The sequence below is a fragment of the Podarcis liolepis genome (assembly GCF_965112155.1).
Source record: "Podarcis liolepis genome assembly, chromosome: 2".
Lineage (NCBI taxonomy): Eukaryota > Metazoa > Chordata > Lepidosauria > Squamata > Lacertidae > Podarcis > Podarcis liolepis.
Genome location: NC_139555.1, coordinates 1,361,530 through 1,388,937, shown reverse-complemented (window position 1 = coordinate 1,388,937; position 27,408 = coordinate 1,361,530). Strand labels below are relative to the sequence as shown.

Genomic DNA, 27,408 nt, shown 5'->3' with positions numbered 1-27,408 from the left:
GCTGCCCCACCACCGTCTTTCTCATGAAAAGACCTTGATCATTTTCCTGTAAACTTGCTAAAACAGACTTGCTATGAAAAAGGATTTCCTTTGTGCATACCCATCTTCTACAATCTGCAGGTGACTGCAGGCAGGGTATTACTGGAATGGTTGCCAGATTGTCATCTCACTACTAGCAAACTTTGCCAGTAAGTTTGATTCACAGTCTCTTTGGGTGGATGATGATTTGAAAGGATATAAATGTGCTGCGTTGGTGCTTCTTGTGACCACTGCACATCATACAAATGGCCAGTCCATTTTCTGGAGATTAGGATGGAGCCCTTCCCTTCCCTACAGGTATGAAGGTGGTCTGTTGCCCAGAGACCAGGAGCAGGTACAATATCACCATATATTTGAAGAACCGAGCACACATTTATTGAGGAAGGCCTTTGTTAGGAACATAGGAATCTGCCTTATTCTGAATCAGACCCATTGGTTTTTCTGGCTCAGCATCATCCACATCAAGGTTGGGGGACCGTTGGCATGCAGCCCTAATCAGGCTCATCACAAGGCCATCTCCCACAAATCATGCCACCTGCCCCACACATGATTTCAGGTGTGGGGCAGAGACAGATGCAGCTTGAAAGGAACGATTGGGAGTTTAGAGGCAGCTCCCATTTTTTAAATTTGCAAGTGGGATTCCCTGGCAGCGCATATTGGCCAGAGCCAGTTCTCTACCTCTGGTCTGCATTGACTGGCAGAGGCTATCCAGGATTTCAGATACTGGAGATGCCAGGGATTGAACCTGGGACCTTCTGCTTGCAGTGCAGGTGCTCTCCCACTGAGCTATGTATGGGCCTTCAAGTGTGCATGCACACACACACACCTGTTGGGAAGGAGCTGGTTTTTGTGGGTCAAGCTGACAGTCTTCTTGAAAACATTGGAAAACTGGATGAGAACATACATTAGGCATAGTTAACCTAGTCTAGTCCTGCAAAACTTTTACTTTCTGTTCCATAAGGAGACAATTTCTTCAGCACTACGAGTAATTTTGTTTCTGACCGCCTCTCCTCCCTTCCCAGACTTGTCCTGTGACAGACAGCAGTGTCTCTTCCTTAAAATGAGAACTTCCTTAAAATGCAACAACTGTGGTATTTAACTCCTTGGAAACTCTCTAAGATGTATAGAAGTGTCCCAAGTAATTACTGGAGGTGTAAAGAAAAGCCAGGCACTCTATTCCACATGTGGTGGCAGTGTAAAGAAATCAAGCTGTTCTGGGAAGATATCTATATAGAACTGGGGAAAAATGCTAAAAATATCCTTTGATAAAAAAAAAACCCCAGAAGCTTTCCTTTTGGGAATTACAGATCTGGACATTCCCAAAATGGTAAGAGAGATCTTTCTATATGCTATGGTCGCAGCAAGAGTTCTCATTGCGGCAAATAGGAAGAGTGATAAAGTTCCCTCAAGATTAGAATGGATTCAAAAATTGGCTGAATATGCGGAACTAGATAATTGTCTTGTTGAAAAATAAACCAAAACAGGTATTTATCTCAAAATGGGGAAAAATAACAATTGTCGCTTAAAGTCTGTCGCAGCTTTTGAATAATTTCAGTAGCAGTTTCAAGTATGAAGTATACCATATTTTTCGCTCTATACGACGCACCAGACCACAAGATGCATTTAGTTTTTGGAGGAGGAAAACAAGAAAAAAAATATTATGAATCTCAGGAGCCAGAACAGCAAGAGGGATCGCTGTGCAGTGAAAGCAGCAATCCCTCTTGCTGTTCTGGCTTTTGGGATAGCTGCGCAGCCTGCATTCGCTCCATAAGACGCACACACATTTCCCCTTACTTTTTAGGAGAGAAAAAGTGAGTCTTATAGAGCAAAAAATATGATAACTTAAAATAGATTAAAGATGGTTGAACTCTAACAAAACATGTTATGTTATGGCAGTGAACAAATGATGAGAAATTGAAGTACAGTGGTACCTCGGGTTACATACACTTCAAGTTACAGACTCCACTAATCCAGAAATAGTACCTCGGGTTAAGAACTTTGCTTCAGGGTGAGAACAGAAATCACGCAGTGGTGGCATGGTGGCAGTGGGAGGCCCCATTAGCTAAAGTGGTACCTCAGGTTAAGAACAGTTTCAGGTTAAGAATGGACCTCCGGAACGAATTAAGTTCTTGATCTGAAGTACCACTGTAACGAGTGGACAGGAAGTCGGGTCTATAGAAAAAGACCATTTTTATTTAAAGATTTTGAGATTATGATTTGATGTATCAATTTTCTTTTGTTTATCCATGTTGATGGATATTTGTTTTTTTCTTTTTGGTGTATGTTAAAGTGGGAAAAAATTATGCAAAAAAAGATAGACAGACAGCAGTGTCAGGAGGCCTTCATTGTGAATAAACAAGCTTTCAGCCACCTTGGCACGGCACATTTTAATTCAAAGATTATTATTATTATTTTCTGAAGCAGAAGGCACCAAGCTGCCTCTTTTGCCTCCAGCAAAGTGAAGGATGATTCCCCCAGGCAGCACCTAGAAGATTTAAAAATTATTATAACCCACCCAGAAGGTTTATAATCCAGTGGCCTGAGTGGCTGGAACCGAAGACCACTGAAAAGGAGAAAGTTTCTGTGGTGCTCATGTATAACCCGGTGATTCCCACATGGTGTGTTTTGAAGCATGACTGAGATGTGCTTTGAAAAATCAATAAGTGTCAGCCTTCATATGCCTGGCTCAGATATCAGGCCCACTCAGTTCAGGAGCACATACTCCCAGGTAAGCAAGTGTGCATGCAATTGTAACCTCAGCTGTTGTCACTGAGGTATCTGATCCACTTTGCCCTTCTGAGCAGTGGGGCTTTGGGCAAGAATGATCTCCCTTTTGTTAATCCATGAGCAAAGAAATGAGAGACAGAAGCTGCAGTTGCAGAACACCAATCCACAGCACTGGAATTTCTCTGGGGGAAAGTGAGCATGCCTGAGACAAGTCTTCTAGTATACCCACAATGCTTTGCAGGGAGAGCAGACCCCTGGCTTGTGTGCTTGCCTGACTTTCTTTCCAGCTGGTTAGCATTTTAATGGTAGCACAGAAAACTGTTGAGTTAGGGGCAGAGGAGTACAAAAATCTAGGGCACATTCTGTCAGATGAACAGCGTTGGAGATGATTTGGGGAAGGGGTAACACCAGTCCTAATAGCAGTGGATACACGGGATGAACTTAGAATCATAGAATCACAGAGTTGGAAGAGACCACAAGGGCCATTCAGTCCAACCCCCTGCCAAGCAGGAAACACCATCAGAGCACTCCTGACATATGGTTGTCAAGCCTCTGCTTAAAGACCTCCAAAGTAGGAGACTCCACCACACCCCTTGGCAGCAAATTCCACTGTCGAACAGCTCTTACTGTCAGGAAGTTCTTCCGAATGTTTAGGTGGAATCTTCTTTCTTGTAGTTTGGATCCATTGCTCCGTGTCCGCTTCTCTGGAGCAGCAGAAAACAACCTTTCTCCTTCCTCTATATGACATCCTTTTATACATTTGAACATGGCTATCATATCACCCCTTAACCTCCTCTTGTGTATTTCTAAACAATCAGAGTGAACCCTGGGCCTCCCACTTCTTTGAGTCACGTTTCTCCATATATCTGGCACCTGTGTTGGTGAACTAGCCTCCTTCTCAGGGGGGTCCCCTGTCTCCTCCTTGGTGGAGACGGTGTTCTCTGTTGCTTCCAAGAAGAGCTCCAGCTCTCTAATTCTTTGGAGCGTAGCTACACGTTCCTTCAGTTGCTGGACTTTGTCTTCTAAGAGCGCAATCAACATACAATTGCTGTAGGTAAAGCTGCCTGCAACCTTTGGCAAGATGGCAAACTTTGCTCAGGAACCGCAGGCGACTGCAGCTGTTCCCTCACCCTCCATCTTTAAAACGTGTCGTTGGGGGTGGCTACAGTGGTCCTCCATCTTAAAAAGCGTGAAGACAGGACAAATAACCCCCCCCAAAAAAGCCTAGGTCTCCCCCAACAAATGTTTGAGACTAGCTCCCCTAAATCTAAAAGATGGATCAAACTGCGTGCGCCGCTGCCCTGCAAGCTCTGATAAGCTCCTCCCACAGCTAATCACCTGACTCAACAGAAACCCTGCCCCCTCTGACCTTTGCACAGGGAGAGCAGCTAATCAGCCACAAGAAACACACACACACAAGAAAACTCTTTTGCTCCTCCTTCAGCTGCTGCCCTGCAAACTTGTGCTGTTGGGTTTTATATTAGCTTGAACAATTTGCCCACAGGGCTTAGCAAGTACATGTGGAAGAAAGTTAGCTCTGGAGCCTCACAGTTTCATGTAGGGCAGCCATTTCCAACCTGATGCCCATACCCTCCAACATTCTGCATGAAAACAGGGGCATTTTGTTGTCTTATAGGAATTCTGGACTACATTGCCCATCAGCCTCAGCCAGCTGGGGCTGGCAGGCACTGATGGGTGTTGTAGTCCAAAAAATCTGATGAGCATCTGGTTGGTGAAGGCTGATGCGCCTTCTTTTGGCCAGAGCTCATATGGACAGATGTTTACATTTTACACAGACAGATGTTTGATGGAATGGAATCTTTACCCTCATTTTGCAGCTTAGCATTTCAGGAAAAGGAAAGGAAAAAAGCTTCACTGCTTTAGAACTGAGGTATTCAATTATTGTAATGCCCCTTTTTATAGCTTCCATTTTTAACAGCCTATTGTTTTAAGATTCACCACTGAAAATTAAAGCACACTGTGTCACATTCGCTCCACCCTCTCCACATTGCACTATGCAATTAGTAGCTGTATGTTCCCTTTCCTGGGGAGGAAAAGTTATATGGGTGGGCTAGAATTTTCCATGAGGATTTGATTGTTTTCTGGAACTCAACCTGCCTAAAGGCAAGAAAGCATTTGGGGGTACATTGAATGTTCCCTTTCATTTGACCAGCTCTGTTGCTTGGGGGGAGGGGGGGTTGAACTGGAATCAATGGGGAAATCTCACCTGTGGCTTTGTTTTGTTGCAAGGAGGGATCTGGATACCCATCTGTGATTTCACTGCAGATCTGTAGCTGATGTGCCATGGTCCTGAACTCTGGAAATACTGGGCTTGGGTGGTAGATTTGTGGAATCAATTGCTTGTGGAATCAGCTGCAGTGCCCTCAGTTTGGGGTTGAAATGATCTGGACTTTCTTGGAGGCATCTAGGCCAGGGGTGGGGAGCTGGCACCCTTCAGAGTTGGACTACAACTCTCATTATATCTGACCATCAGCCATGCTTCCTGGGACTGATGGAAGTTGGAGTTCCAACATCACCTTGGGAGACCACTTCCTCCCCTTCCCTCCTCTAGGCCCTGGTAAACTCTGATTATGTCATCAGGGATCTTCTGGAGCCTAGAGGGACCTGATTTTGCAGCACCCATTTCAGTTCAACAGAGTAGGGCTGTCTATATGTTCTCCTGTACATGCGCTGATGTTTGTGTGAATGATGTACGTACATGCATGCGAGTTGGGATGCTACCCCTGCACTGCCTTCCCAGCTGCAATAGTGTTGCTACTCACTAGAACTGGGCTGGGGCAGGGCAGGGTAGTGGGGCAAGGGTAGGGCAAAGCACCGGTGTGACAGCCATGCCGGATGTGGGTCTGCCTGTGCCTGCTGCCACCACCAACCTTTTGCCACCACTGCCCCACCTCGCTGCAGTCCCAACAAGCATTGTTGCCACTGGGAAGGCTGTGCAGAGGCAATGTCCCCCCTTATAGGTCACCGCTGTGTACATGTGGCCGAATTTAAAACTCAGCCTGTGTACTACATCCCTCAAAAATATGGTGAACACATTGGGCGTATGCATGAGCCGCACCTGCTTTGAATAGAGCTGGGTGAGAGTGCCTGCAGCATTCCTTGAATTCTCATTTTGAGTGTCAGCTGACCGGCTCCTGTTCCCCACATTGCCTAACTGGACTTAGCGTTACATAGTTTATTCTGCATTTTCAACTGCTTTGTATAATTTATTTTCCTAGGCATAGAGAAGGGTGAGAAGCTCTGTTCCTTGACCTCTTGGCTCAAACTTCTTCTTGGTGAGATTTAATGAGGCTTTGCAAACAATGCATCTTCCAAATCCCAGGGGCTAGGAGCTCTTTTTTTGTTTTTGTTATTTTTAAAAAACATAGCTGCATTTGGAATCCGTGTCCAATGCCATATTCTCTTCATGCTCTGCTTGATATATCTCTTTCTCCTCTCTCTTGCTGGCAAGCGCCTGCCTTGTTCCTTTTTAATGGAATGGGCCCTCCACCCGTCCACCTCATACCCAGCTGGGGGCAGGGAAATTGTATACTAGCCCCCCCTCCCAGGAGACCTGGCTGTGTGAGTCCCAGTTAGACTGCTGCTCCAGCCACCCTTTGGAGAACCCTTCTTCTTTATCCCGCTATTGCAGAGAGTTGTTTCCAAATAGGTTTCTCTGATTCTAAATGCTGCCAAAACGTGCCTGAATTAATGAGCAATTTACATGCAGATTCCCTGTAATTATGTTAAAGGGCTGGCCAATAAAAAAAAAGAGGAGACCAGAGGCTCAGGCTGAGATTAGCAACTCAGCCAGTTTCTCTCCAGGGGTTGTGTGGAATGAGAATGGAGAGTTTGGGTTTCTAGTGGCTGTCTTGTAACATCATAGCATGCTACTAGAGAGGAGTGATTTTGATCTCTCTCTGCATGCATGAAAATATGATTTGGGTGTGGGTGTGTGTGAAACATTAGCCCTGTTCAGGTATTCACCTCCACGCATCCCCAAAAGGCATGGAGGGAGAAGCTGGCCCTCACGCCCATGCCCCCCTCCCTGCTGACTGCAGTCTTGACCCTTTGCACATTGAGCAGAATTTCTGAGGGCTGAATGTGCTTAGAATGCCAGGTGTGATCAAGACCCTGTAGGATCAGCGTTTGGCCACATGAAGATTCCCGCTGCAGATCTCCCCTGCCCCCTCAACACAGGAAAGTCTGGAGGGAAGCTACTTTCCCCTCGTGTTCTGAGAACACATGGAGGTGAACACCTCAACAGGACTAGTATCTTGTTATGCATCCTAGATCCTGGTTCAACATTTCATTCTACCTGCCTGCTGCTATTCAGTTCAGTAACAGAACCTACTCTCATTGTTATGAAGAGAGAACTGGAAATTTGGGGGGTGTACCTGCAAAATGTCCAGGCCCCTCAGTATTAATTTGCAAAACATTTTCACCTTAGCTTTCATGGAAACAGTTATTGTAGCAGACATCCACCATTCACCTGGCATTGCAACAGGTGCACTCATGGGCATTATTTTCTGCTCATGTAGACACACAAGACAGATGAGCATCCTTAGGGACATGAACGCTCTCCTGGCAAACAGTGTTTGGTACAGGAAGCCAGTCATTCAGGGCTACAGACTGGATGACTGGATTTCTTTTGCATGACAGTGTTAATGAAAATGTTTCCTCTCTGGGAAATGCATAGGATTACATTTTTGTAAGGTACTTTAAAAAAACCAATTTAGCCTATTTTGCTAAAGCCTGTCCATTAAATGGAGCCATTTCAGCTATGACATCCTTAGCATCCTTAGTGATAAATGAACATGGTAAGATGACATCAAATCTTAAGCAACATTCAGAGATTGGCAAACATTAGGGGCCCTTGGGCACCTTTGGAATTTTGAGAGACTGTCAGGGGGCACTACCACCCTGGCCACTGCCAGGGGGTTGAGTAAAAGTCTGATTCAGTACAATGAACATTGACCCTCTTGAATTTGCATGATTTTGCATGGAGACTCCAAAAAGCCAACAACAAATTAAGGTGTACATTCCTTCCATAGTTCACACCCGCACCCACACACCAGATATGGTGCTTGCCAGCAGCTCAGAAACATTGATTCAAGATACGCCAGTAAAATTAGCTAAAATGTATAGGAAAAAAGAAAGAAAGTGTTGGAAATGCAAAAAGGCAGATGGGGACTATTTCCATATGTGGTGGACCTGTGATAAGGTAAAAAAAAAATTGGGAATCAATTTATAATGAACTCAAAAAAATATTTAGATATACTTTCCCCAAAAGACCGGAAGCATGTCTATTAGGCTTAATAGGAACAGAAATTAAAATAGAAGATCAAAATTTGTTCATGTATGCTACAGCTGCCGCGAGGACCCTTCTGGCCCAAAGATGGAAAGTACAAGATATACCAACTATACAGGAGTGGCAGGCGAAGTTGACAGAATATGCAGAACTTGCCAAACTGTCAGGGAGGATCCGGGACCAGGGTGATCAAAGATACCAAAATAACTGGAGTAAATTTATTGAATATATAAAGAAGAATTGTAAAGAGGTCAAGACACTAGCAGGATTGACATAATACCTCCAATGTATAATAGTACTAATATGAGAATGATGTGTGTGATGGAAAGAGAATAAATATACCAGTTGTGGGGAAGGAGGGGGGTCATGACTCGGCAGAGTCAAAGGGAATGTATGGTGCTATTACAATTTGTTGGAAAAGAATATGTAAGGAAAACAATAAAAATTCACTTGGAAAAAAAACCAGAAACATTGATTCAAGATACGGATCCTCATGGTTTTTACATGGGGTAACAAAAACAACACTGACCCATCACCAAGAAGCAGAAGACATGGCAAGCCAGGCAGAAGCTTCAGGGCTGCTGCTGAGGTGCTCTAGTAGCTGCACATAAGGCTACTTGGGAGGAGGGGGAAGCATGTGGAAGTGCCAGGAAGAAGCCAGGAAGGTGTGTGGCTTCCAGCTCTCATATAAGCTCCTTGACTGAGCTGCTTCATTGCTGATGTAACCACTCCCTTATACACACCACATTTTAGTGCTCCTGAACAAGGAATCACTTCACTTTCTCCCCTGATCCTCTTCCCATCTACCCTCTTGGTCATTCTGCTTTCTATTCAGCTGTTTGGGTGCTAATCTGAGGTTTGAAATGCACATAGAGCTGAAACAGGAAGTGGGAAAGAGCACCACTTTTCCAACTTCCTCCTTTAGCTCTATGAACTTTTCAAGTTGGAAAAAGGGTAAACTCATGTAGGAGCCCTGATGCTTAAAAAACAAAACAAAACAAAAACAGATTCAGAAGCAGAGAATTTAGAGTGGAGAAGCAGCAGGGGGAGGAAGTGCTTGACCCTTTTTCACCTTCAATTTTTTTTATCCAAAATGATCCTCAACCACTTTCTTCAACATGAATCTCCAGGGGCTGCTTTGGGAGGATGATTTGGACAAGGCAAGCTGCTGAAGGGTTAAGCACCCCTAATCTCCACTGCATTTCTGCAACATTCTTTGTGCCATGGCTGCTTTTGTGAAAGAAAAATATAGAACCCTAAACTGAGCGCTCTTACACGTTTTGCACATGTAATGTACTGATGTTCTTGAAGTCTCACATATCTGAGCTCTGAGAGATGAGTCTCAGGAGCTTGGGATACTCACCTCAGAGACTCCGCAGATTCTTCTCTGACTCTAATTTCAATCAGAGCAATGATTCTCTGCTACTTTCTTAACTGTTGGGCTCAATAGGTAGGGCAGCTTTGGAAGGGGACCCTGAGTTCAAAACATTGGTGAAATAGTGGGCTATAGGGTCTATCAGACCTGCATAGAGTATTTCTTCTTCCTGGAGTGAAAATAGATCAAACCTATCCATTCTGAAGGAAATCAGCCCTGAGTGCTCACTGGAAGGACAGATCCTGAAGCTGAGGATCCAATACTTTGGCCACCTCCTGAGAAGAGAAGACTCCCTGGAAAAGACCCGGATGTTGGGAAAGATGGAGGGTACAAGGAGAAGGGGACGACAGAGGACAAGATGGTTAGACAGTGTTCTCGAAGCTACCAGCATGAGTTTGACCAAACCGCAGGAGGCAGTGGAAGACAGGAGTTCCTGGCGTGCTCTGGTCCAGGGGGACATGAAGAGTCGGACACAACTAAACAACAGCAGCAACAAAACCAAAACCCAAAACCCTTAATTGTACCTTTTTCATCACCTGTCTTATGCTGTCATGGACAATATCTTGCCCAAGCTTTCTCCTTCTCCAAGAGATACAAACTAATCTGGGATTCATTATAAATTAGGTTTTATTTCACCCCAGTCAAACACCCAGCTTGGCACCCTCACGGACATATTTGCATACATACGCACACAGAGGCACCCCTCACCCAGGGCAAAAAAACACAGCTGGTTGTCCCCCGTCCTCCCCGTAGCTATGGCTGTTTGAAAACATCACTGAGGACAGCATTTGCTTTCTGGACTAGTCATTGAGTGTGCCCAAACATTTGATTGCTTTCAATGGGTCAATACGTTCTCCTGGATACATTCCCAAAGCACACTCCCCCTTTAGGCTCAGTTTGACATCTGTTACAGCCATATTTATTTCAAATGTAAAATGAGATGTTGATTGAGTGTGTTAATATCCTTAAAGTGTTTTTTGCGTTCAATATGCTCCTTTGTCTCTCCTGAGCTTACTGTCTGTTAGTTTGAGTGCATGGCTCAGTTTTCCAAAACACATAAAATAAGTTATCTGTTTCATTTCTATTTCATTTCTAATTTGCATACCACCCTTTCTATATGACTATGCAGAGTTTACAAGCTGAAAAAACAACAAAATATACAACAAAGTTCACACACCTTATAACAACCTGATCCAATATAAAAAGTCATAATAAAAACATAACTTTAACATAGACAACTTTTATCAAATAATGTTGAATAATCCACTAGAACATAATAGTACACAATAAAATTAAATAGCAGCAAATAACAATTAAACAGAAATTCACTCTTAATTGCAATAAATTACTAAACCATAATCAATAAAAATAACAATGTCACAACGCATAAAATACTACAATACATACTTTGTTGTTGTTTAGTCGTTTAGTCATGTCCGTCTCTTCGTGACCCCCTGGACCAAAGCACGCCAGGCACTCCTGTCTTCCACTGCCTCCCGCAGTTTGGTCAAAACAATACATACAAAACCATGTAAAAGGATCAAACTGAGAAACAAAGTCACACACCTTATAAAATTATTTTAATAGAGTAGCATCATAGCATGCTGCATGCTGCATGATCTATTACAAATTAAAGAATTCTGCTCCAAATTTGCTTTTTGCACAGTTCACGTTGCCTGAGCTGAGAAAGGCCACAGCTCTCTGGCAGAGTATCTGCCTTCATGCGAAAGGTTACACTGGAGAGTCACTGCCTGTCAGTGTAGACAGTACTGAACTCGATGGGCAATGGTCTGGCTTGCTATGAGGCAGCTTCCCAAGTCCTTGTGAGCTGATGTCTACAGTAAGCTTTTTGCTCTGATCCCAAGAACCCCTGTATAAGACATCTGCCAGAGAGGAGTGGCACTCCAGCCCTCTGCCTGTAGGATTGCTGGGCTTTCAGTTGCAAATGAATGGTTCTGCCTTGCAACAGGAATTTAGACTACAGCCAAAATGAAATGCTGCAGAATTTTAAAACTGGGCAAAGTTTTTAGGTGGTGAGTTTTCGACATTTGAAACATTTCAATGTCACTTGTCAAGCTTGAATTTGAAGGATGTTCAAAAAAACAACAACACAACACTTGTGGAATTTAACTGGCTGATCTGTCTTTTCCTTCTCCCTTCCTCCTACGATCTAATCCCAAAGCCCCCCGCACTCAAGAATACTGCAGGGGCAGAAATCAGCCTCCAATTAGAAGAATATAACATTCACATTCTTGCAAGCAGTTTAAAGGGACACTCGTTTGCTTGCCATTCCTCTTCCCTCCTAACAAAATGATTCAGTTCTAGTTTTGTGTAGATGGCCTTTACGATGTGGATGAAAGCATATTAACAGGCCTCGAGTCCTGCATCAGTCCAAAAAAGTAAGAAAGCCCAGCTTCCTCTTTCCCCACGGCAGCCAGTCTGATGCCTCTGGAAAGCTAGCATGAAAGGTGCAAAGTCCACAACAGCCCTGCCCAGTTGTTTGTCCTGAACATTTGGTAATCAGAGATAAATGGCTTCTGAACATGGAGGCTTCACTGCTGGAGGTTCCAGGGCAAGGTCTGAAGGTGCATGAAGACTGCTACCTTTCTGAGGAGTTATGTCTGTAACATGCCGGAGGGAAGCAGGGCATAACTTGGAATAATATTTCTGCAAAATGCAGCATCATGCTGCCACCTGTCTGTGGTTAGCATGTGCTGGAACCTTACTGCTGGATGCCTAGGAAAGAAAGAGGGGGGAAACATCCCAGTATTTGAAGGGGTGGCTGTGTGCACACCACATCTTTCCACTGAAGAATCCTGGGAGCTCTAATTTGCTCCCCACAGAGCCACAATTCTCAGCACCCTTACAGACCACAGTTCCCAGAATTCTTTGGGGGAGGTCACGTGTTTTCGATGTGCTTTAAACATACGGCATGCACACAGCCAGAAACTCAGTTGCAGGAGCCTGAAGCTGGTGGTCATCGCTGCTTCCTGTGGGAGGGAGTTCCATAGTTTAACTAAGCGCTGCTCGATGAAGGACTTTCTTGTGTCTGTCCTGAAACTTCCAACTTCTGTTTCCTTGAAGGCCCACAATTTCTAGAGCTATAAGACAGTGAGAAAAACTTTCCTCTCTCCATTTTCTCCATGCCATGCATAATTCTGTAAGTTTCTATAATGTCACCTCTTACTCAATTTTTCCCTAAACGAAAGAATCCCTGATGTTGCAACTTTTTTCTCACAGGGGAATTGCTCCGCCCCCTTGATCATTTCAGTTGCCCTTTTCTGGACCTCTTCCAACCCTAGGATATCCGGCAGACATAATTGTACATAGTTTTCCAAATGCAGTCGCAACACAGATTTATATAATGACATTCGTGATATTGGCAGTTTTATTTTCAATTCATTTCCTATTGATTTCTAGCCTGGAGTTTGACTTTTTCACAGCTGCCACCCACTGGCTCAACATCTTCACTGAGGTATCCACTGTGACACCAAGATCTCGTTCCTGGTCAATCACCACCAGTTCAGACCCCAGAAGCAGATATGTGGACTTCAGATGCTTCGCCCTGACATGGATAGCTTTACACTTGTCTACATCAGATTGCATTTGCCCATTTAGCACATGTTTACTCCATTTGGAAAGGTCCTTTTGGAGCTCTTCAAAATCTTTTTTTTTGTTTTAACAACCTTGAGCAATTTAGTATCATCTGCAAACTTGACCACCTCACTGCTCAGTACTAACTCTAGAGCAGGGGCCAGCAAACATTTTCAGCAGGGGGCCGGTCCACTGTCCCTCTGACCTTGTGGGGGACTGGACTATATTTGGGGGGGGGGGAATATGAATGAATCCCCATGCCCCACAAATAATCCAGAGATGCATTTTAAATAAAAGCACACATTCTACTCATGTAGAAACACCCTGATTCCTGGACCATCTGCAGGCCGGAGTGTGAAGGCGATTGGACCGGATTTGACCCCCGGGCCTTAGTTTGCCTACCCGTGCTCTAGAGCAAGTTAAAAAGCACAAGTCCTGATTCTGATCTTCGGGGTGGGGGGACTCCACTGTCTACCTCTCTTCATTTGGAGAACAGTCCATTTATTCCCACTCTCTGCTTCAGCATACCTGAAGAAGTGTCTCCACCCCCTCTGTTCAATCCGGACACTGAGGTCCAGCTCCGAGGGTCTTCTGTTGGTTCCTCACTGTGACAAGTGAAGTTACAGAGAACCAGGCAGAGGGCCTTCTCAGTTGTGGCACCCTCCCTGTGGAACACCCTCCCATCAGATGTCAAGGAGATAAAGAACTACACAACTTTTAGAAGACATCTGAAGACAGCTCTGTATAGGGAAGTTTTTGATGTTTGACATTTTTTAAAAAAATATTTTGCTGGAAGCAGCAAAACATTATTATTTCTGCTACTTAACCAGTTCCTGGTCTACAGGAGGATCTCTCCTCTTTTTCTATGGGCTAAACTTGCAGATTCTCCCTGCAAGAGTCGATTGGGTTCCTGCTGGTTTGTCTTCATTGTGACTGCAGACTAGATAATGTGCTACATTTTGCTTAAACTCTTGAGAATTATGTGAAAAGGCTCTGAAGGGCAGACGATTAAATTGAAAAGACCTACCTCTCACATCTACAGCCACAATGAAGCCACTCCGCCAAGGAGTGGTTAAAATGAGAAGAGGTTCTCAATTGTGCCTCTATACTGAAGTGGCTTCCAGTGGGCCACAGAGGTGAGTGGAATCTCTTTTCCAATTTCACCATCTTGTTCTATGTCATCTTTGGGATAATGTGCATAAGCTCCAACTGTGCTCAAAGGCTCCTCATCTCTTTTAGAGGTACGATTGACTGTAAATTCCACAGTGGATTCAACTCCCTGGTGAGGTAAAGGGAAAGACTTGCCAGTTTTACCTCTCTTGCCTTTGCCTTCTTTTCAAACAATTCTTGCAGGTTCAGCAAGATGCTGTGCATTGTCTACTCCCTGTTTTCAGGAGTATAAAACTGACTTTCCATTTACCTTCAGGGAATCTAGAGGAGCTCTTTTGCCATAGATGCAATATTGAAACTTAGTGGTTAATTTTATCCAGTGCTTTTTTTTCTTAAAAAAATGGTACTCTCATTTTCCTACTTATATTGAAATACTGCCCCTCAATGAGGCCAAACTTAGATTCACAAAATGTTTAGAGGTATGCGTACCCCTGTGTCCTCCCAGAAAAAAGCACTGATTTTATCTCTGGATGAGAAGAACAGCTTGTCAGTTTCATGCTCTTCTTGCGGATCTCTGCACTTGAGTGAGGGGTTGACCATTCAAGTGCTACTCTTGGACTGTAGTTTGCAAGAGCTGCACCTTCATCTTTGATAATACGCTGTTCTTATGAGAACATGAGAAAGGGCCAAATGTTCCTGAGAAAAGAGGACAATATTATTATTATTATTATTATTATTATTATTATTATTATTATTATTATTATTTACTATTACTATTATTATTATTATTATTATTATTATTATTATTATTATTATTATTATTATTTACTACTACTACTACTACTACTACTACTACTACTATTATTATTTACTATTATTATTATTATTATTATTATTATTATTATTATTATTATTATATCCCACCCATCTGGCTGGGTTTCCCCAGCCGCTCTGGGTGGCTCACAGCATATATAAAAACACAACAAAGCATCAAACATTAAAAAACAGAATATCCTATACAGACAAGAAACAAACAAACCAATAAATCAATATAGAAAGACGGAAAGAAAATCTTTACTGAGTAAAAAGTACTGCGTTATATAATATAATTATTAAAGGAAAGAGTTTTACTGACAATCCCTGCAAAGAAGTGACAGTGCAGGATCTCAGTAGCGGATGGAGCTGCCATCATTCTTCATGCACAGCCTCAGTGAGACATTACAGAAATAAACAGCCTCAAGGGATGTCAGGATATGCTGAAAGACAGGAAGAGGAACAAACCAAAACAAATGATGATTGACAGGAAAGAAAGGGGAAGCAACGGGACAGCACAACCCACGGGGAAATCAGATCAGAGCAAGAACGTCTAAATACAGAACCACATCAGAAGGATTCACAGAGGGGCTGGTGCAGGGTGCATGAACAACACTTGGCTTGAGAGCAGTACATGTGAAAAGGATCTAGGAGTCTTGGTTGACTACAAACTTGACATGAGCCAACAGTGTGACGCGGCGGCTAAAAAAGCCAATGTAATTCTGGGCTGCATCAATAGGAGTATAGCATCTAGATCAAGGGAAGTAATAGTGCCACTGTATTCTGCTCTGGTCAGACCTCACCTGGAGTACTGTGTCCAGTTCTGGGCACCACAGTTCAAGAAGGACACTGACAAACTGGAACATGTCCAGAGGAGGGCAACCAAAATGGTCAAAGGCCTGGAAACGATGCCTTATGAGGAACGGCTAAGGGAGCTGGGCATGTTTAGCCTGGAGAAGAGGAGGTTAAGGGGTGATATGATAGCCATGTTCAAATATATAAAAGGATGTCACATAGAGGAGGGAGAAAGGTTGTTTTCTGCTGCTCCAGAGAAGTGGACACGGAGCAATGGATCCAAACTACAAGAAAGAAGATTCCACCTAAACATTAGGAAGAACTTCCTGACAGTAAGAGCTGTTTGACAGTGGAATTTGCTGCCAAGGAGTGTGGTGGAGTCTCCTACTTTGGAGGTCTTTAAGCAGAGGCTTGACAACCATATGTCAGGAATGCTCTGATGGTGTTTCCTGCTTGGCAGGGGGTTGGACTCGATGGCCCTTGTGGTCTCTTCCAACTCTATGATTCTATGATTCTAATGCAGGGTATATGTTTTGTGCCTCTAGGACATGCCAGTGGGAAACAATATCAGACGGCTCAAGGGGGGAGAATATGTGGAGCCCATCTGGTGTAGTGCTTATCTCAGCCTAATCGACCATAGTTGTGAGGCTAAAATGGATAGCAGGCAAAACATAGACGACACTGAGAGTCCTTTGGAGAAGCATGGGCTGTGCAATATATTAAATAAAATAATGATGCAATGCAGTTGATCAGTTGTGAAAAAGGAATGTGATCTGTCAATCAAATACATTAATTTCCATTCTATTATTTATTATTTTACTGTAGCATATTGCAGTCTCCGACCCATTATTTTCCTGCCCAGATTTGCTTTGTGAGCCATCAGGTGCTGCAATGAAGTCAGCACTAATAAGGACCAGAGTTACAGGGTTCCTGCTCTAAGGAATAAGCCTGTGCCCAACCTCTACATGTGCTCTGTAACTATGAAGCCTTTATTGTATTCATTGTCCTAAAGCAGGCTTCCTCAACCTCGACCCTCCAGATGTTTTTGGCCTACAACTCCCATGATCCGTAGCTAGCAGGACCAGTGGTGAGGGATGATGGGAATTGTAGTCTCAAAACACCTGGAGGGCTGAGGTCGAATCCACCCCAAGTGCCAAGTAATGATATATCAAAACAGGCGAGGTTCCAGTTGTATCCACAGGATGGCAGCATACAACTGTTAATGGATCCTACTTTCATTCAAGATACTCTAGTTTCCCTCTACCATTCAACAGGCAAATATCCAGTTCCATCTAATGATCAAATTACCCTGATAAAAAGGCTCAACCTTTGAAAATATCTGCCAGCATTTATCAGTAAAGGACTCTGGGAGCTGTCAGGTGGACTTTTAAACCTCCCCTCCCTTTTAAAGCTACTTAAATCAACTTTGAACCACCTCCCTTGAAAAGCCCATAAAGCTGTGGGTTGGATAAAATAGCCCCATTTATTTCTGAGTACGACCTGGATGGTCGCCAGATTCTGTGTGCAAATCTGTAGACGCAGGCCATCACCCAACTCAAAATAGTCCGGCATGAAAATCCCCAAACTCGGTTCCATGGGTGACTCTGAGTCAACTCCCTGGGATAGTTTATTGTTGTACATTGTATCTAAATTTATTGTTATACATTGTTTTAATTGTCTGTTTTAACCATATTTGAACATCAGTTTTTAATGCAGCGAGTGTCCTCTATTTCAGAGGCTTCTACTCTGCAGCCTCTTATAGTTGTTTTAACTGTGAATCTTTTAGTTCTTACGCTCTTACAGTTGTTTTAACTGCATGTTTTTATTTGTTTTAAGTTTTTATCTGTTTTAATTATCAGGTTTTTGTCCATCCATTATCAGTGTTTAAGCTTGTATTTTATTCAGATGTTTTATCCTATGCTTATTTCTTTGTCCTTATTTGCTCCAACATTTATCAGTTAAAAAAATCCTAACTGCTATTTTATTTATATGTTTGTTTTTTATCCTGGTCTGTGACCGTAATAAAGTTCATCTGATAGCTCCCTGGACACCAGATCAGAAACACTGCACAATAACTAATGGTACTGTCCTGCAGAACTCCAAATGTTTAAGGGTTTTGTTTCTGTTTGTTTTTTTGTCATATTCCATAGGATAACAAAGAAATACCATCACACAACTGTAAAAACTGACAGCTGAATCTACAGCAGATTGTGCATTAAATGTGGGGTGGGAGTATCATCACACATTGCAATGATTTGTTTGTTTATACAGTTTCTACACTTTTATCATAAGGTCTCAGGGTGGGTTACAAGTCACGGCAACGAAATGTACAAGTACATAATATAACATGATTGCATTTCGTAATGGAAGAGCATTCCTATAAATGCAAGTGATTTTGCTTTAGTAATTTGCAGAATGTTTGTGAATCTTAAGAGACAGATAGATTTTCTAGAGCTACCTTGGACTGTGCCAACGAGAGAAAAGGGTCCTTCATTGCTCCTTACCAATGGTACCAATCTGAATAAAATATTGAGGGCTGCCCCCCCCCTGTAGGTTGCTGGAAGGAGGGACAGAGGGCGGAACCAAGTGAGCTAGTGCCTTCTCTCCTTACCATCCAGAGAGGTGCCAGGGCTGAAACCTGCCTCCCAGGGTTGCTTCTGTACTGCTCCTGGCAAAATCTCCCACTTCTACCCATGTAACTGGCAGGTTGCATTATGTTCCATGTGGGATGTAACACTGTGGGAGGTATTCCGTGTAAGTTCTACTCATAATAGTCTGATTGAAATTAATGTTAATTTGGGGCCTTAATTTCAGTGGGTCTACTTTGAGTAAAACTTAGATGACTACAACCATCACATTGCAAACACCAATAGGATTCAGGTTAGTATGGGTAAACATTGCAGGTGTTACTGCATATAACTGAAGGACTGTGGAAAACTTGATACTCTGGGCAACATATAAGTGGCAACTTTGGATGCCAACTCCCATCAGTCCCAGAACCAGCATGGCCAGCGGCCAGGGATGTTGGAGTCCCACAGCACCTGGAGGGCCATAGGCTCACCACCAGTCCTGTAGGAGCACAAATTGTGATATTACCTGTGCCTTTCTTTTTGTTGGCAGCCTAGACATGGCTGGCAAAATAATTGATTGAGCAGAATACATTGCGTTTGGGGCAATTATTCATACCTGGCTGGAGGAAGGGTAAATGGAGTTTCGGGGTACAGTGTTACCTTGGTTCTCAAACGCCTTGGTTACCAAATGCCAAAAACCCAGAAGTAAGTGTTCCAGTTTTTGAACATTTTGCATAAGATGAATGTCTGATGTGGCAGTTGGCTATTGTTTCCGGGGCACCTGCACCAATCAGAAGCTGCGCCTTGGTTTTCGAACATTTCAGAAGTCAAACAGACTTGTGGAATGGATTAAGTTTGGCGCTTTTGTTTTGGCTATTTATTTTGCATTTTTTATTTTGAGGCTTTTTCGGTTAATTTGTTTTTGTGACTGTGTGGAACCCAGTTAAGCTACTGATTTACTGATTGATTGATTGATTGGTTGATTGATTGATTGATTGATTGTGTGACTGCGGAAATGGATAAAAGCCTCCCCATCCAAACAATGACTATCATCAGTGCAGGTAAAAAAAAATAAAATTTAATTTTTATCTACAATATTGTCTTATGTATTTTATAATACAGTACTTTGATTATTGCTTTCATTTTATGGCTCAATGGTCTAGACTTGGGAAGCTTTCCTTTGAGGGCTAGATAAGAGCACCTTCATGAGAACCTCTTTGCAGGAGGACAGAAGTGGCTGAGCAGTGCAGCTATGTAAGTCAACTCAGGTTGAGTTCCCTGATTGGTGCTTCCATCTATTGCTATTGTCCATCTTGCCCAAGGATCAAACATCAGGTTCAAGCCCAGCCCACTTATTAGTTAAGATGGGCATTTGTCCAGAATATGTGATCTATGGCATTTCAAATTCTGCAGAAGGGTGTGTATGTGTCAAATAGACTGATAGAGCCACAACTGAATATGGGGTCTTCTGTGTGCAAGGCAAGTGCTCTTAGATTCTGAGCTGCTTCTCAGATTTAACTGAGACATTTTAAAATGTGAAGTAATTGCAACCATTCATTTAATCCCTTTGGTTAACCTGTGTTGGTCTCCAACACTCAACTAGACATGCCCTGGTCAATTTAAGCTGTGTCTTATGCTAAGGCAGCCATCTTATGCTCACATACTTGGGAGTAAATTCCAAGGAGCACAGCAAGGTTTACCACCCAAGAAACTTGTGCAGCATTGAGCTGCATGAACACAATACAGCTATCAATTATGGGGATGCAAGTTCAATTCATTCAAGCAGCAAAAGGGTTGCAGACACGATAGAGCAGCCAGAGAAATCCTTTTGGCACACTTCCAATTGCTGCTACTGCTAAATTCCCCTTCTATATCTGAAGCAAAACACTTAAGAATCAAGGAGGCCAAGATACTTTCCATTGGCTTGCTTAGTAAGCCCATGTTTTGACTCCATGTGCTAACACAGTTAAAACTACCCCATTATATGATTCCATTTTGTCCTGGTTCATGATCCAACCCAAAGGTTGCACTTTTAAGTCGTATTTATTTCTGTGGCAGAGTGCTCTGCTCGCTTAGTTGGGACTGAGCCCCACTGAACTTGGCAAGACTTACTTCTTGGTAAACGTACATGGGATAGGAAGTTAGATGTACTTAACTTTGGCTGGATCAGGTCCATGGCTCTGTTTTATGGCTTTTCTTAGGCTCTGCAGCAGCCGAGCTAATTCATCAGGTGGTTATTTCATGTGAAATACCTGCATTTGCTGATAAAAATCCAAGCTAGACAAATCAGTTGTTTCCAGTGATGTGTGCTGGCTGTGTTGATAGCTATTTCATGATAAATTGAGGGGTGTGGTGTGCTTTTTAAAAAAGAAAAAATGATGAATGGCACTATTTGTTTTTCTGGATTTGAAAAGGAATCCACATTTTGCTGCCTCAGCACAGTTTGAGAAGCCAAGATTTGTGGTGACTGTTCAGTTAGGAGTATGACGGGATCAGCAGATCCTAGATCTCGCCACTTTGGTCATTAAATCATTGTTCCATTCCTTTTGCTCACCCACCTGCTGCCACCTCTGTCTCTCACTTCAGTCTTACTGTACCAAGCTCAGTTCACCTGCTCATCAGTGTGGCCACAAAAGAGTCAGGCACAAGATATTTTAGTAACCTCCCCAGAGTAACAACAGAATAAATCCAGCAACTGGCATGTCTCCGGCCTAGGTCTTGCCCCACCACCTATTGTCTGACCCTTTTCATTGAAGGTTCTAGTGAAAAACAGTTTTAAAAACCTAAGATCATGGCTACTGTTCACATCACCTCCTGGCAAATAGAAGGGGAAGAAATGGAGGCAGTGGGAGATTTTACTTTCTTGGGCTGCATGATCACTGCAGACGGTGACAGCAGTCACAAAATTAAAAGACGCCTGCTGTCACAGTCTGGTGATCAAAGTCCAGGCTGAGGATGTCAGGACCGGGGGCAGGATGGTGGGGTGGGAGCAGGAACGAGAGTCCAGAAGCCAGGGGTCCAAGGGTCAGGAAGCAGGGAGTCATGAAGTCAAGGGTTCGAGGGTCGAGAAGCAAGGAGTCATGAAGTCATTGGTCCGAGGATCAGGAAGCAAGAAGCCAAACACAGCAAGGCAGGAAATGTGTTGCTGTGGCAAAGAGCCAAAGGGAAATGCTGACCTTATATCCCTTCCCAGCTCTAGCCACCAGGCACAGTGAGTTACCAATTGGCCTCACCTGTGCGGCCGCGCCTTGCCTCTCCAGAACAAACTTAGGAAGGCCGCAGTCCTGTGAAGCCCTACTGGTCACAGGGCCCGGCTCCTGCACGCACTCCTGACACCTGCTTCTTGGGAGAAAAGCAATGACAAACCTAGACAGCATCTTAAAAAGCAGAGACATCACCTTGCCAACAAAGGTCCATATCGTTAACGCTATGGTTTTCCCAGTAGTGATGTATGGAAGTGATCACTGAAGAATGGATGCTTTTGAATTATAGTGCTGGAGGAATTATGTAGAATTTGAATTATGTAGCTGTTTTACTACAAAGGAATTTCAGAAATAGACTGGAAAGAGAAGCTGCTGAATTACAACTCATTACCAAACTTAAAACCATGGAGAGACCTGGCCTGAACAAAGACATTGGATTCTTATCTCATTATACATGACAAAGCCATTTCTCACCTTCTCACCCCTTGCTTTTTCCTGTAAGACCTATTGCAGTCGTTAAGAGTCGTCAACAGGCTCATCTCAGCTATCTGCCAATCACCCATTCCCACCACCCTTCTGAGTAATACCCCTCCCCACCTTCTCACTATATAGAAGGATCTGGCAACTTCTGTTTCAGTGTATCTGAAGAAGTGTGCTTGCACACGAAAGCTCATACCAAGAACTAACTTAGTTGGTCTTTAAGGTGCTACTGGAAGGAATTTTTTTGTTTTGACTATGGCAGACCAACACGGCTACCTATCTGTAACTGGTGCTGGAGGAGACTTTTAAGAGTCCCATGGACTGCAAGAAGATCAAAACTATCCATTCTGAAGGAAATCAGGCATGAGTGCTCACTGGAAGGACAGATCCTGAAGCTGAGGCTCCAAGACTTTGGCCACCTCATGAGAAGAGAAGTCTCCCTGGAAAAGACCCTGATGTTGGGAAAGATGGAGGGCACAAGGAGAAGGGGACAACAGAGGACGAGATGGTTGGACAGTGTTCTCGAAGCTACCAGCATGGGTTTGACCAAACTGTGGGAGGCAGTGGAAGACAGGAGTGCCTGGCATGCTCTGGTCCATGGGGTCACGAAGAGTCGGGCACAACTAAACGACTAAACAACAACAAACAACAAAGTGAATGGAGCAAGGATCCTCTGCATGGAAAGCATGTGCTCTTCCACTGGGCCATGGTCCTTTCCCAGGGAGCCCTGCACTAGTGCCATAGCTACAGGGGGACTAGGTGGGGTTTTTGCCCCAGGTGAAGCCACTGGAGGGGCACCAGTAGGGCTCCCAGCCTATGTGTGTGTGTACACAAATGTGCATGTGCATGTGGGGGGGGGGAGTGCCCAAATGGGTCTTCGACCAAGTGAAAGAATGTCTAGTTTCACCCCTGCCCTGCACTCTCAAGCCATTTAGCTCAGTTGGAAAGCATCTTGCTCCTTGCCTGCAGACTCTCAGGGGAAGAGGCTGGGAAGAGCCATACACCCAGGCACTGACAAGAAGAGTGGTGAGTTGACTGTCAGGCCAGCCCCTGGGAGACCAGGGCTCAAATCTCCACTCAGCCATGAAGCTTGTGGTGTGACCTTGGGCCTATCCTACCTCATAGGGGTGTTGTGAGGATAAAAAGGGGGATAACCATGCACGCCACCTTGAGAAGTGGCACGTGGGAAACACAAAGTGGAGAGTTGCATCCGCTGCCAGCCTTACTCAGCATAGACCCATTGAAATTGGTAAGTGTGACTATTTTATTTTAAAGTTTCCTTCCTCCCCAAAGAGCTCCCCAAGGAGTGGCAGACAACAAGTGCTAAAAGCATCTTAAAAACAATTCCAGGATACATGCAGACTGGGAATGATCTCAGCTTAAAGGGCTGGTTAGAAGAGGCAGGTCTTCTGTGGTGCCAAAAAGACAATATTCTAATATTCAAGGGGATGGCATTCCAAAGGGCAGGTGCCACAACGCTAAAGACTTCAACTTTGTGTGGAATGTGCTTCCTGATAAGATGTAGGAGGCCCTCACTTGCAGAATGCAGAGATAGACTGAGTCTATACGGGGTGAGATATCTTTCAGGTCCATTCATGTCAATGGGTCCACTGTGAATAAAACTTAGTTGGATATGACCTTGATGCTCTATTAAACTTTTGGCACTGGGCACAAACCTCTTTATTTTCCCAGGCCTTAAACTATGCTGTTTTGTCCATCTGCAGCCCCTTTGATTTTATTATCATTTTTGTTATGGTATAGTTTTATTCTTTATTCTTTGTGCATTATGAGGCTGGGATTCAGTTAATTAGTCCTGCTAGCAGAAGCCTGCACAAAGACTTGTGCTAGTTCAATGGGGCTTTCCCCTCCCCTCTCCGTGTTCCCCTGCACTCCTCAAAATTGGGTCAGGGGTCAGGAGAACCCCCAGAACATCACATGGAGGGAGGAGAGAGGGATTGTTCTACCCAGCAAGCTGAAAGGCTTGTGCTGGTGGCATTATTGCCATAGTGCTACGTTGAATTCCTCTTCCTGCAGATGTTTATATTCAAGGGAGGCATAGAACTTTTAATAAAAGCATCCAAAGAGAAGAGTTTTCCACCATGTTAGATACCCCTAAGGATGCTTTGGTTCCCAAAGACTGGACCTGTAGACAGAATCAAAGGTTTGTTAGAAATCATTAAAGGCCATAAAACAAGCTTTGTTGAACTCAGCCTTTTTTGTAATTAACTACTGTCAGATGGAGATGCTAAAGCCAGCTTGTTTCCTGGCATTATCTAGTGTAGCTCATCCTGATCACATCACACTGAATCACTCTCAGGTAAGCCCCATTGGATGGCCATTGGTTGCAGTCCTATACCCTGCTTGCTCTAAGGATGTGGTGCAAAGTGAATACCTAAGGGCGTGAATGAAAAGCTCCTGGACCTACAAAATCTATCCTCTCTAACAATTGGCCATGCTGCCTAGGGCTGATTGGAGTTGCAGTCCAACAATATCTGAGGTTGCCATGTTGACTATCCTGATGCATATGATTACACCAGTGGTGGGAAGCCTTTGGCTGGAGGGCCCAATTCCACCGGGCCTCCCTATTTTGCCCAGCAGACAATATGGCCAAGCCACGCCCACCTGTCCTACGCCTGATGTCATGTAAAGATGCAGCTGGGTCAAAGGGATTTGCAGGTGGTGCCAGTCCGTGGATCATCACTTGCAAAGTTGATTGTCAGGGCTTGCAAAGAGCCACGAGTGGTTTGTATAACTTCCTGCATGGTTCTTCCCAGTCCCCTAAGATCAGCTGATCAGCTGCGACATCAGGGAATGGGCAGATGGGCAGTCCTGTCTACATGCCACACTTGGTTTGCATAGGGAGGGAGACTTCAGTATCTGGCCCCCTAGCCATTTGTAGGTCCCACCTCCTGGATTATACTCTCTGCCTGCCCAGCAGAAGTTTTGCTGCAATGAAAATTGTTCCAGCTATTGACAGGAGTCTGGCTCCTTGATAATTGAAACCTATCGACCGATCACCTTTCTTTAAGGAAGGCAATACAAGACCTGCATTCCAATCCTCTGATTTGTTCACTGTGCTGCATTGCTTGGAGGGAATGGTGGTGATGAATTAGGGATTCTGGGTTCAGGGTCCCCCACCCCCCATTGCACTTTAGCTTTGATTGGAGACCATTTTTATCTCAGTTGCTCATATCTAATGTCATTTGCACCTTATATGTGTCTGCCCGACAGGACTTCCCAGATCTGTTTAAATCGCTCTTGACTGTCACTCTGCATGCTGTGTCTGAATTAACTCAGGAGGCTGGATGTTCGACAAGGTTGAGGCATTTTCTCTGTGATCCCAGGTCTCTCCTTTCATTGCATGTCTAGAGGTTATATTTATGCTGTGATTCCACATAAGCTGAGGAGGGGGAAATTAAAAAGATGCTACTGAGTGTTTACCTAACAACGTTAGGCTCCCTTTAATAAACAAGTTACACCCAAGTTTCTAGCCCTCACCGTTCCAGAAGATTTATGGAGGAATTGCCTAAGGAAATCTCAGAAGTGAGAGACAGAGGCTGTGTATGCACAACATTTTATTCTAGAATCAATGGACACCACATGCTTATTTTTCTTATGTAGTCCACTCAGTTGAGATCTATTGCAGAGTTGTTGGTTTTGTTTTTGCCCTTGAAAAGCACTTCTTAAGAACATTAGAAGAGCCCCATTGGAACAAGCCAGATGACAATGTGGAAGCCTGGAAACAGGACCTGAGCACCGCAGCCCCTCTCACTCCCCGCTTGTGCTTCCCAGCAACTGGTTCTCAGAGGGAGGACAGAGCTGTCATAGTAAGCAGCCTTATCCTCCATGAAGTTTTATGATGGCTACCCTCCCTTCCACATGCCGACCAAAACTAGAAGAAAAATTAGAAATAACTAAAATTGCATGAAATCCCATTTAGATTCTGCACTTTGTATAAATGATACAAATTAAGCATCTCTATATCTCTCTATTAATTGGCCATGGTTATCACTGGAAGGTGTCCCACTCTTGTTGCATACACACACCTGAAAAAAGGTTCCATTGAACTTGAGGGGACTTAGCCCCGGGTATACATGCACAGGAATATCCTTGGCTTCTGAGACTCTTCTAGGTGTTGCTGGCATTGCCTCAAGTGTTTGCCTGCATCCAGTTCCAGAGCCCAGATTCTCTGCTTGCTGGCATGGTGTGATCAGGTTGCACAAGACATGCACAGATCTGGCTGCTCGTGACTCCTGACCTTGTCTTACCATGCTCTCAAGCTTTAGTGCCTCAATTGTTGTTGTTGTCATTTAGTCGTGTCTGACTCTTTGTGACCCCATGGACCAGAGCATGCCAGGCACGCCTGTCTTCCACTGCCTCCCGTAGTTTAGTCAAACTCATATTGGTAGCTTTGAGAACACTGTCCAACCATCTCGTCCTCTGTCGTCCCCTTCTCCTTGTGCCCTCCATCTTTCCCAACATCAGGGTTTTTTTCCAGGGAGTCTTCTCTTCTCATGAGGTGGCCAAAGTATTGGAGCCTCACCTTCAGGATCTGTCCTTCCAGTGAGCACTCAGGGCTGATTTCCTTGCATTTCTCATTATTATCAAAAGCAGAATAAAGCACTGCTAAAAAAGAGAGACATCATGGAATTTTTTGAAAATTGGATCATATTGCTGAAGAATGACTGAACACACACTTCCAGTGCTCTTTTCTCTTCCAGACACTTAAAGGGTGTAAATTTCTTTTTATCCATTGTATTTGACACAATATGGATCCCCTCCCCCTTCACTAGCATTTTTCTAAAATTATTCTATTTGCAATCAATACATTTCCAATCAATTCTCTCTCTAGGAGTTTCATGATATCCCTCTATTGACAGAGCAATATAACAACAGAGTCAAAAGACAGATGTTAATTGGTGGTTTTATTTATAGGTATAGTTTGTTCCTGATGTCTAGTAAAAGCAGTAATGAGTTTATAACATTTCAAATAAACAGCCAACCAGTGTTAGATATGGGCAAGCAGGGCAACCGGTGGCATTCTCCCACTTGGCTGGTTGTGGTTGACAGGCCTGCAGGTGGAAAGAGGCAGGAATGAAAATGGAATGGTCACACTGATAGATGACAGAAAGCCAACAGATGGACACTGATAGCCATTGTAGCCTTTGTTGACAGCCTTTGTTCTACCTCCACTTCAGTTGCTGGGAATTATAGAGGGGGGAGGGCTGTTGCACTCTGGTCATGCTTGCACACTTCCCATAGGCATCTGGTTGGCCACTTTGGAATGGGATGGTAGACTAGACGAGCCCTTGGCCTGATCCAGCATGGCTCTTGTCATGCTCTCATGACAGCAGCCACCACAGTATTTCCAGTTAGATGTGTGCACTTGAG

General features: G+C 43.9%; 1 protein-coding gene across 2 annotated transcripts in view; it reads left to right on the top strand.

Annotated features, from left to right (window-relative positions):
- Nucleotides 1-27,408, top strand: part of OLFM2 (olfactomedin 2) — a 206,229-nt gene that overhangs the window by 17,829 nt on the left and 160,992 nt on the right. Inside the window, exon 1 of one of the 2 annotated variants that reach the window (XM_083486705.1) lies at nucleotides 19,494-19,588. The exons of the other annotated variant lie outside the window; for it this stretch is intronic. The gene's annotated coding sequence lies outside the window, so the exon portion shown is untranslated. Of the gene's footprint in view, nucleotides 1-19,493; nucleotides 19,589-27,408 lie in introns of those variants that run through there. 2 annotated transcript variants of the gene reach the window in all.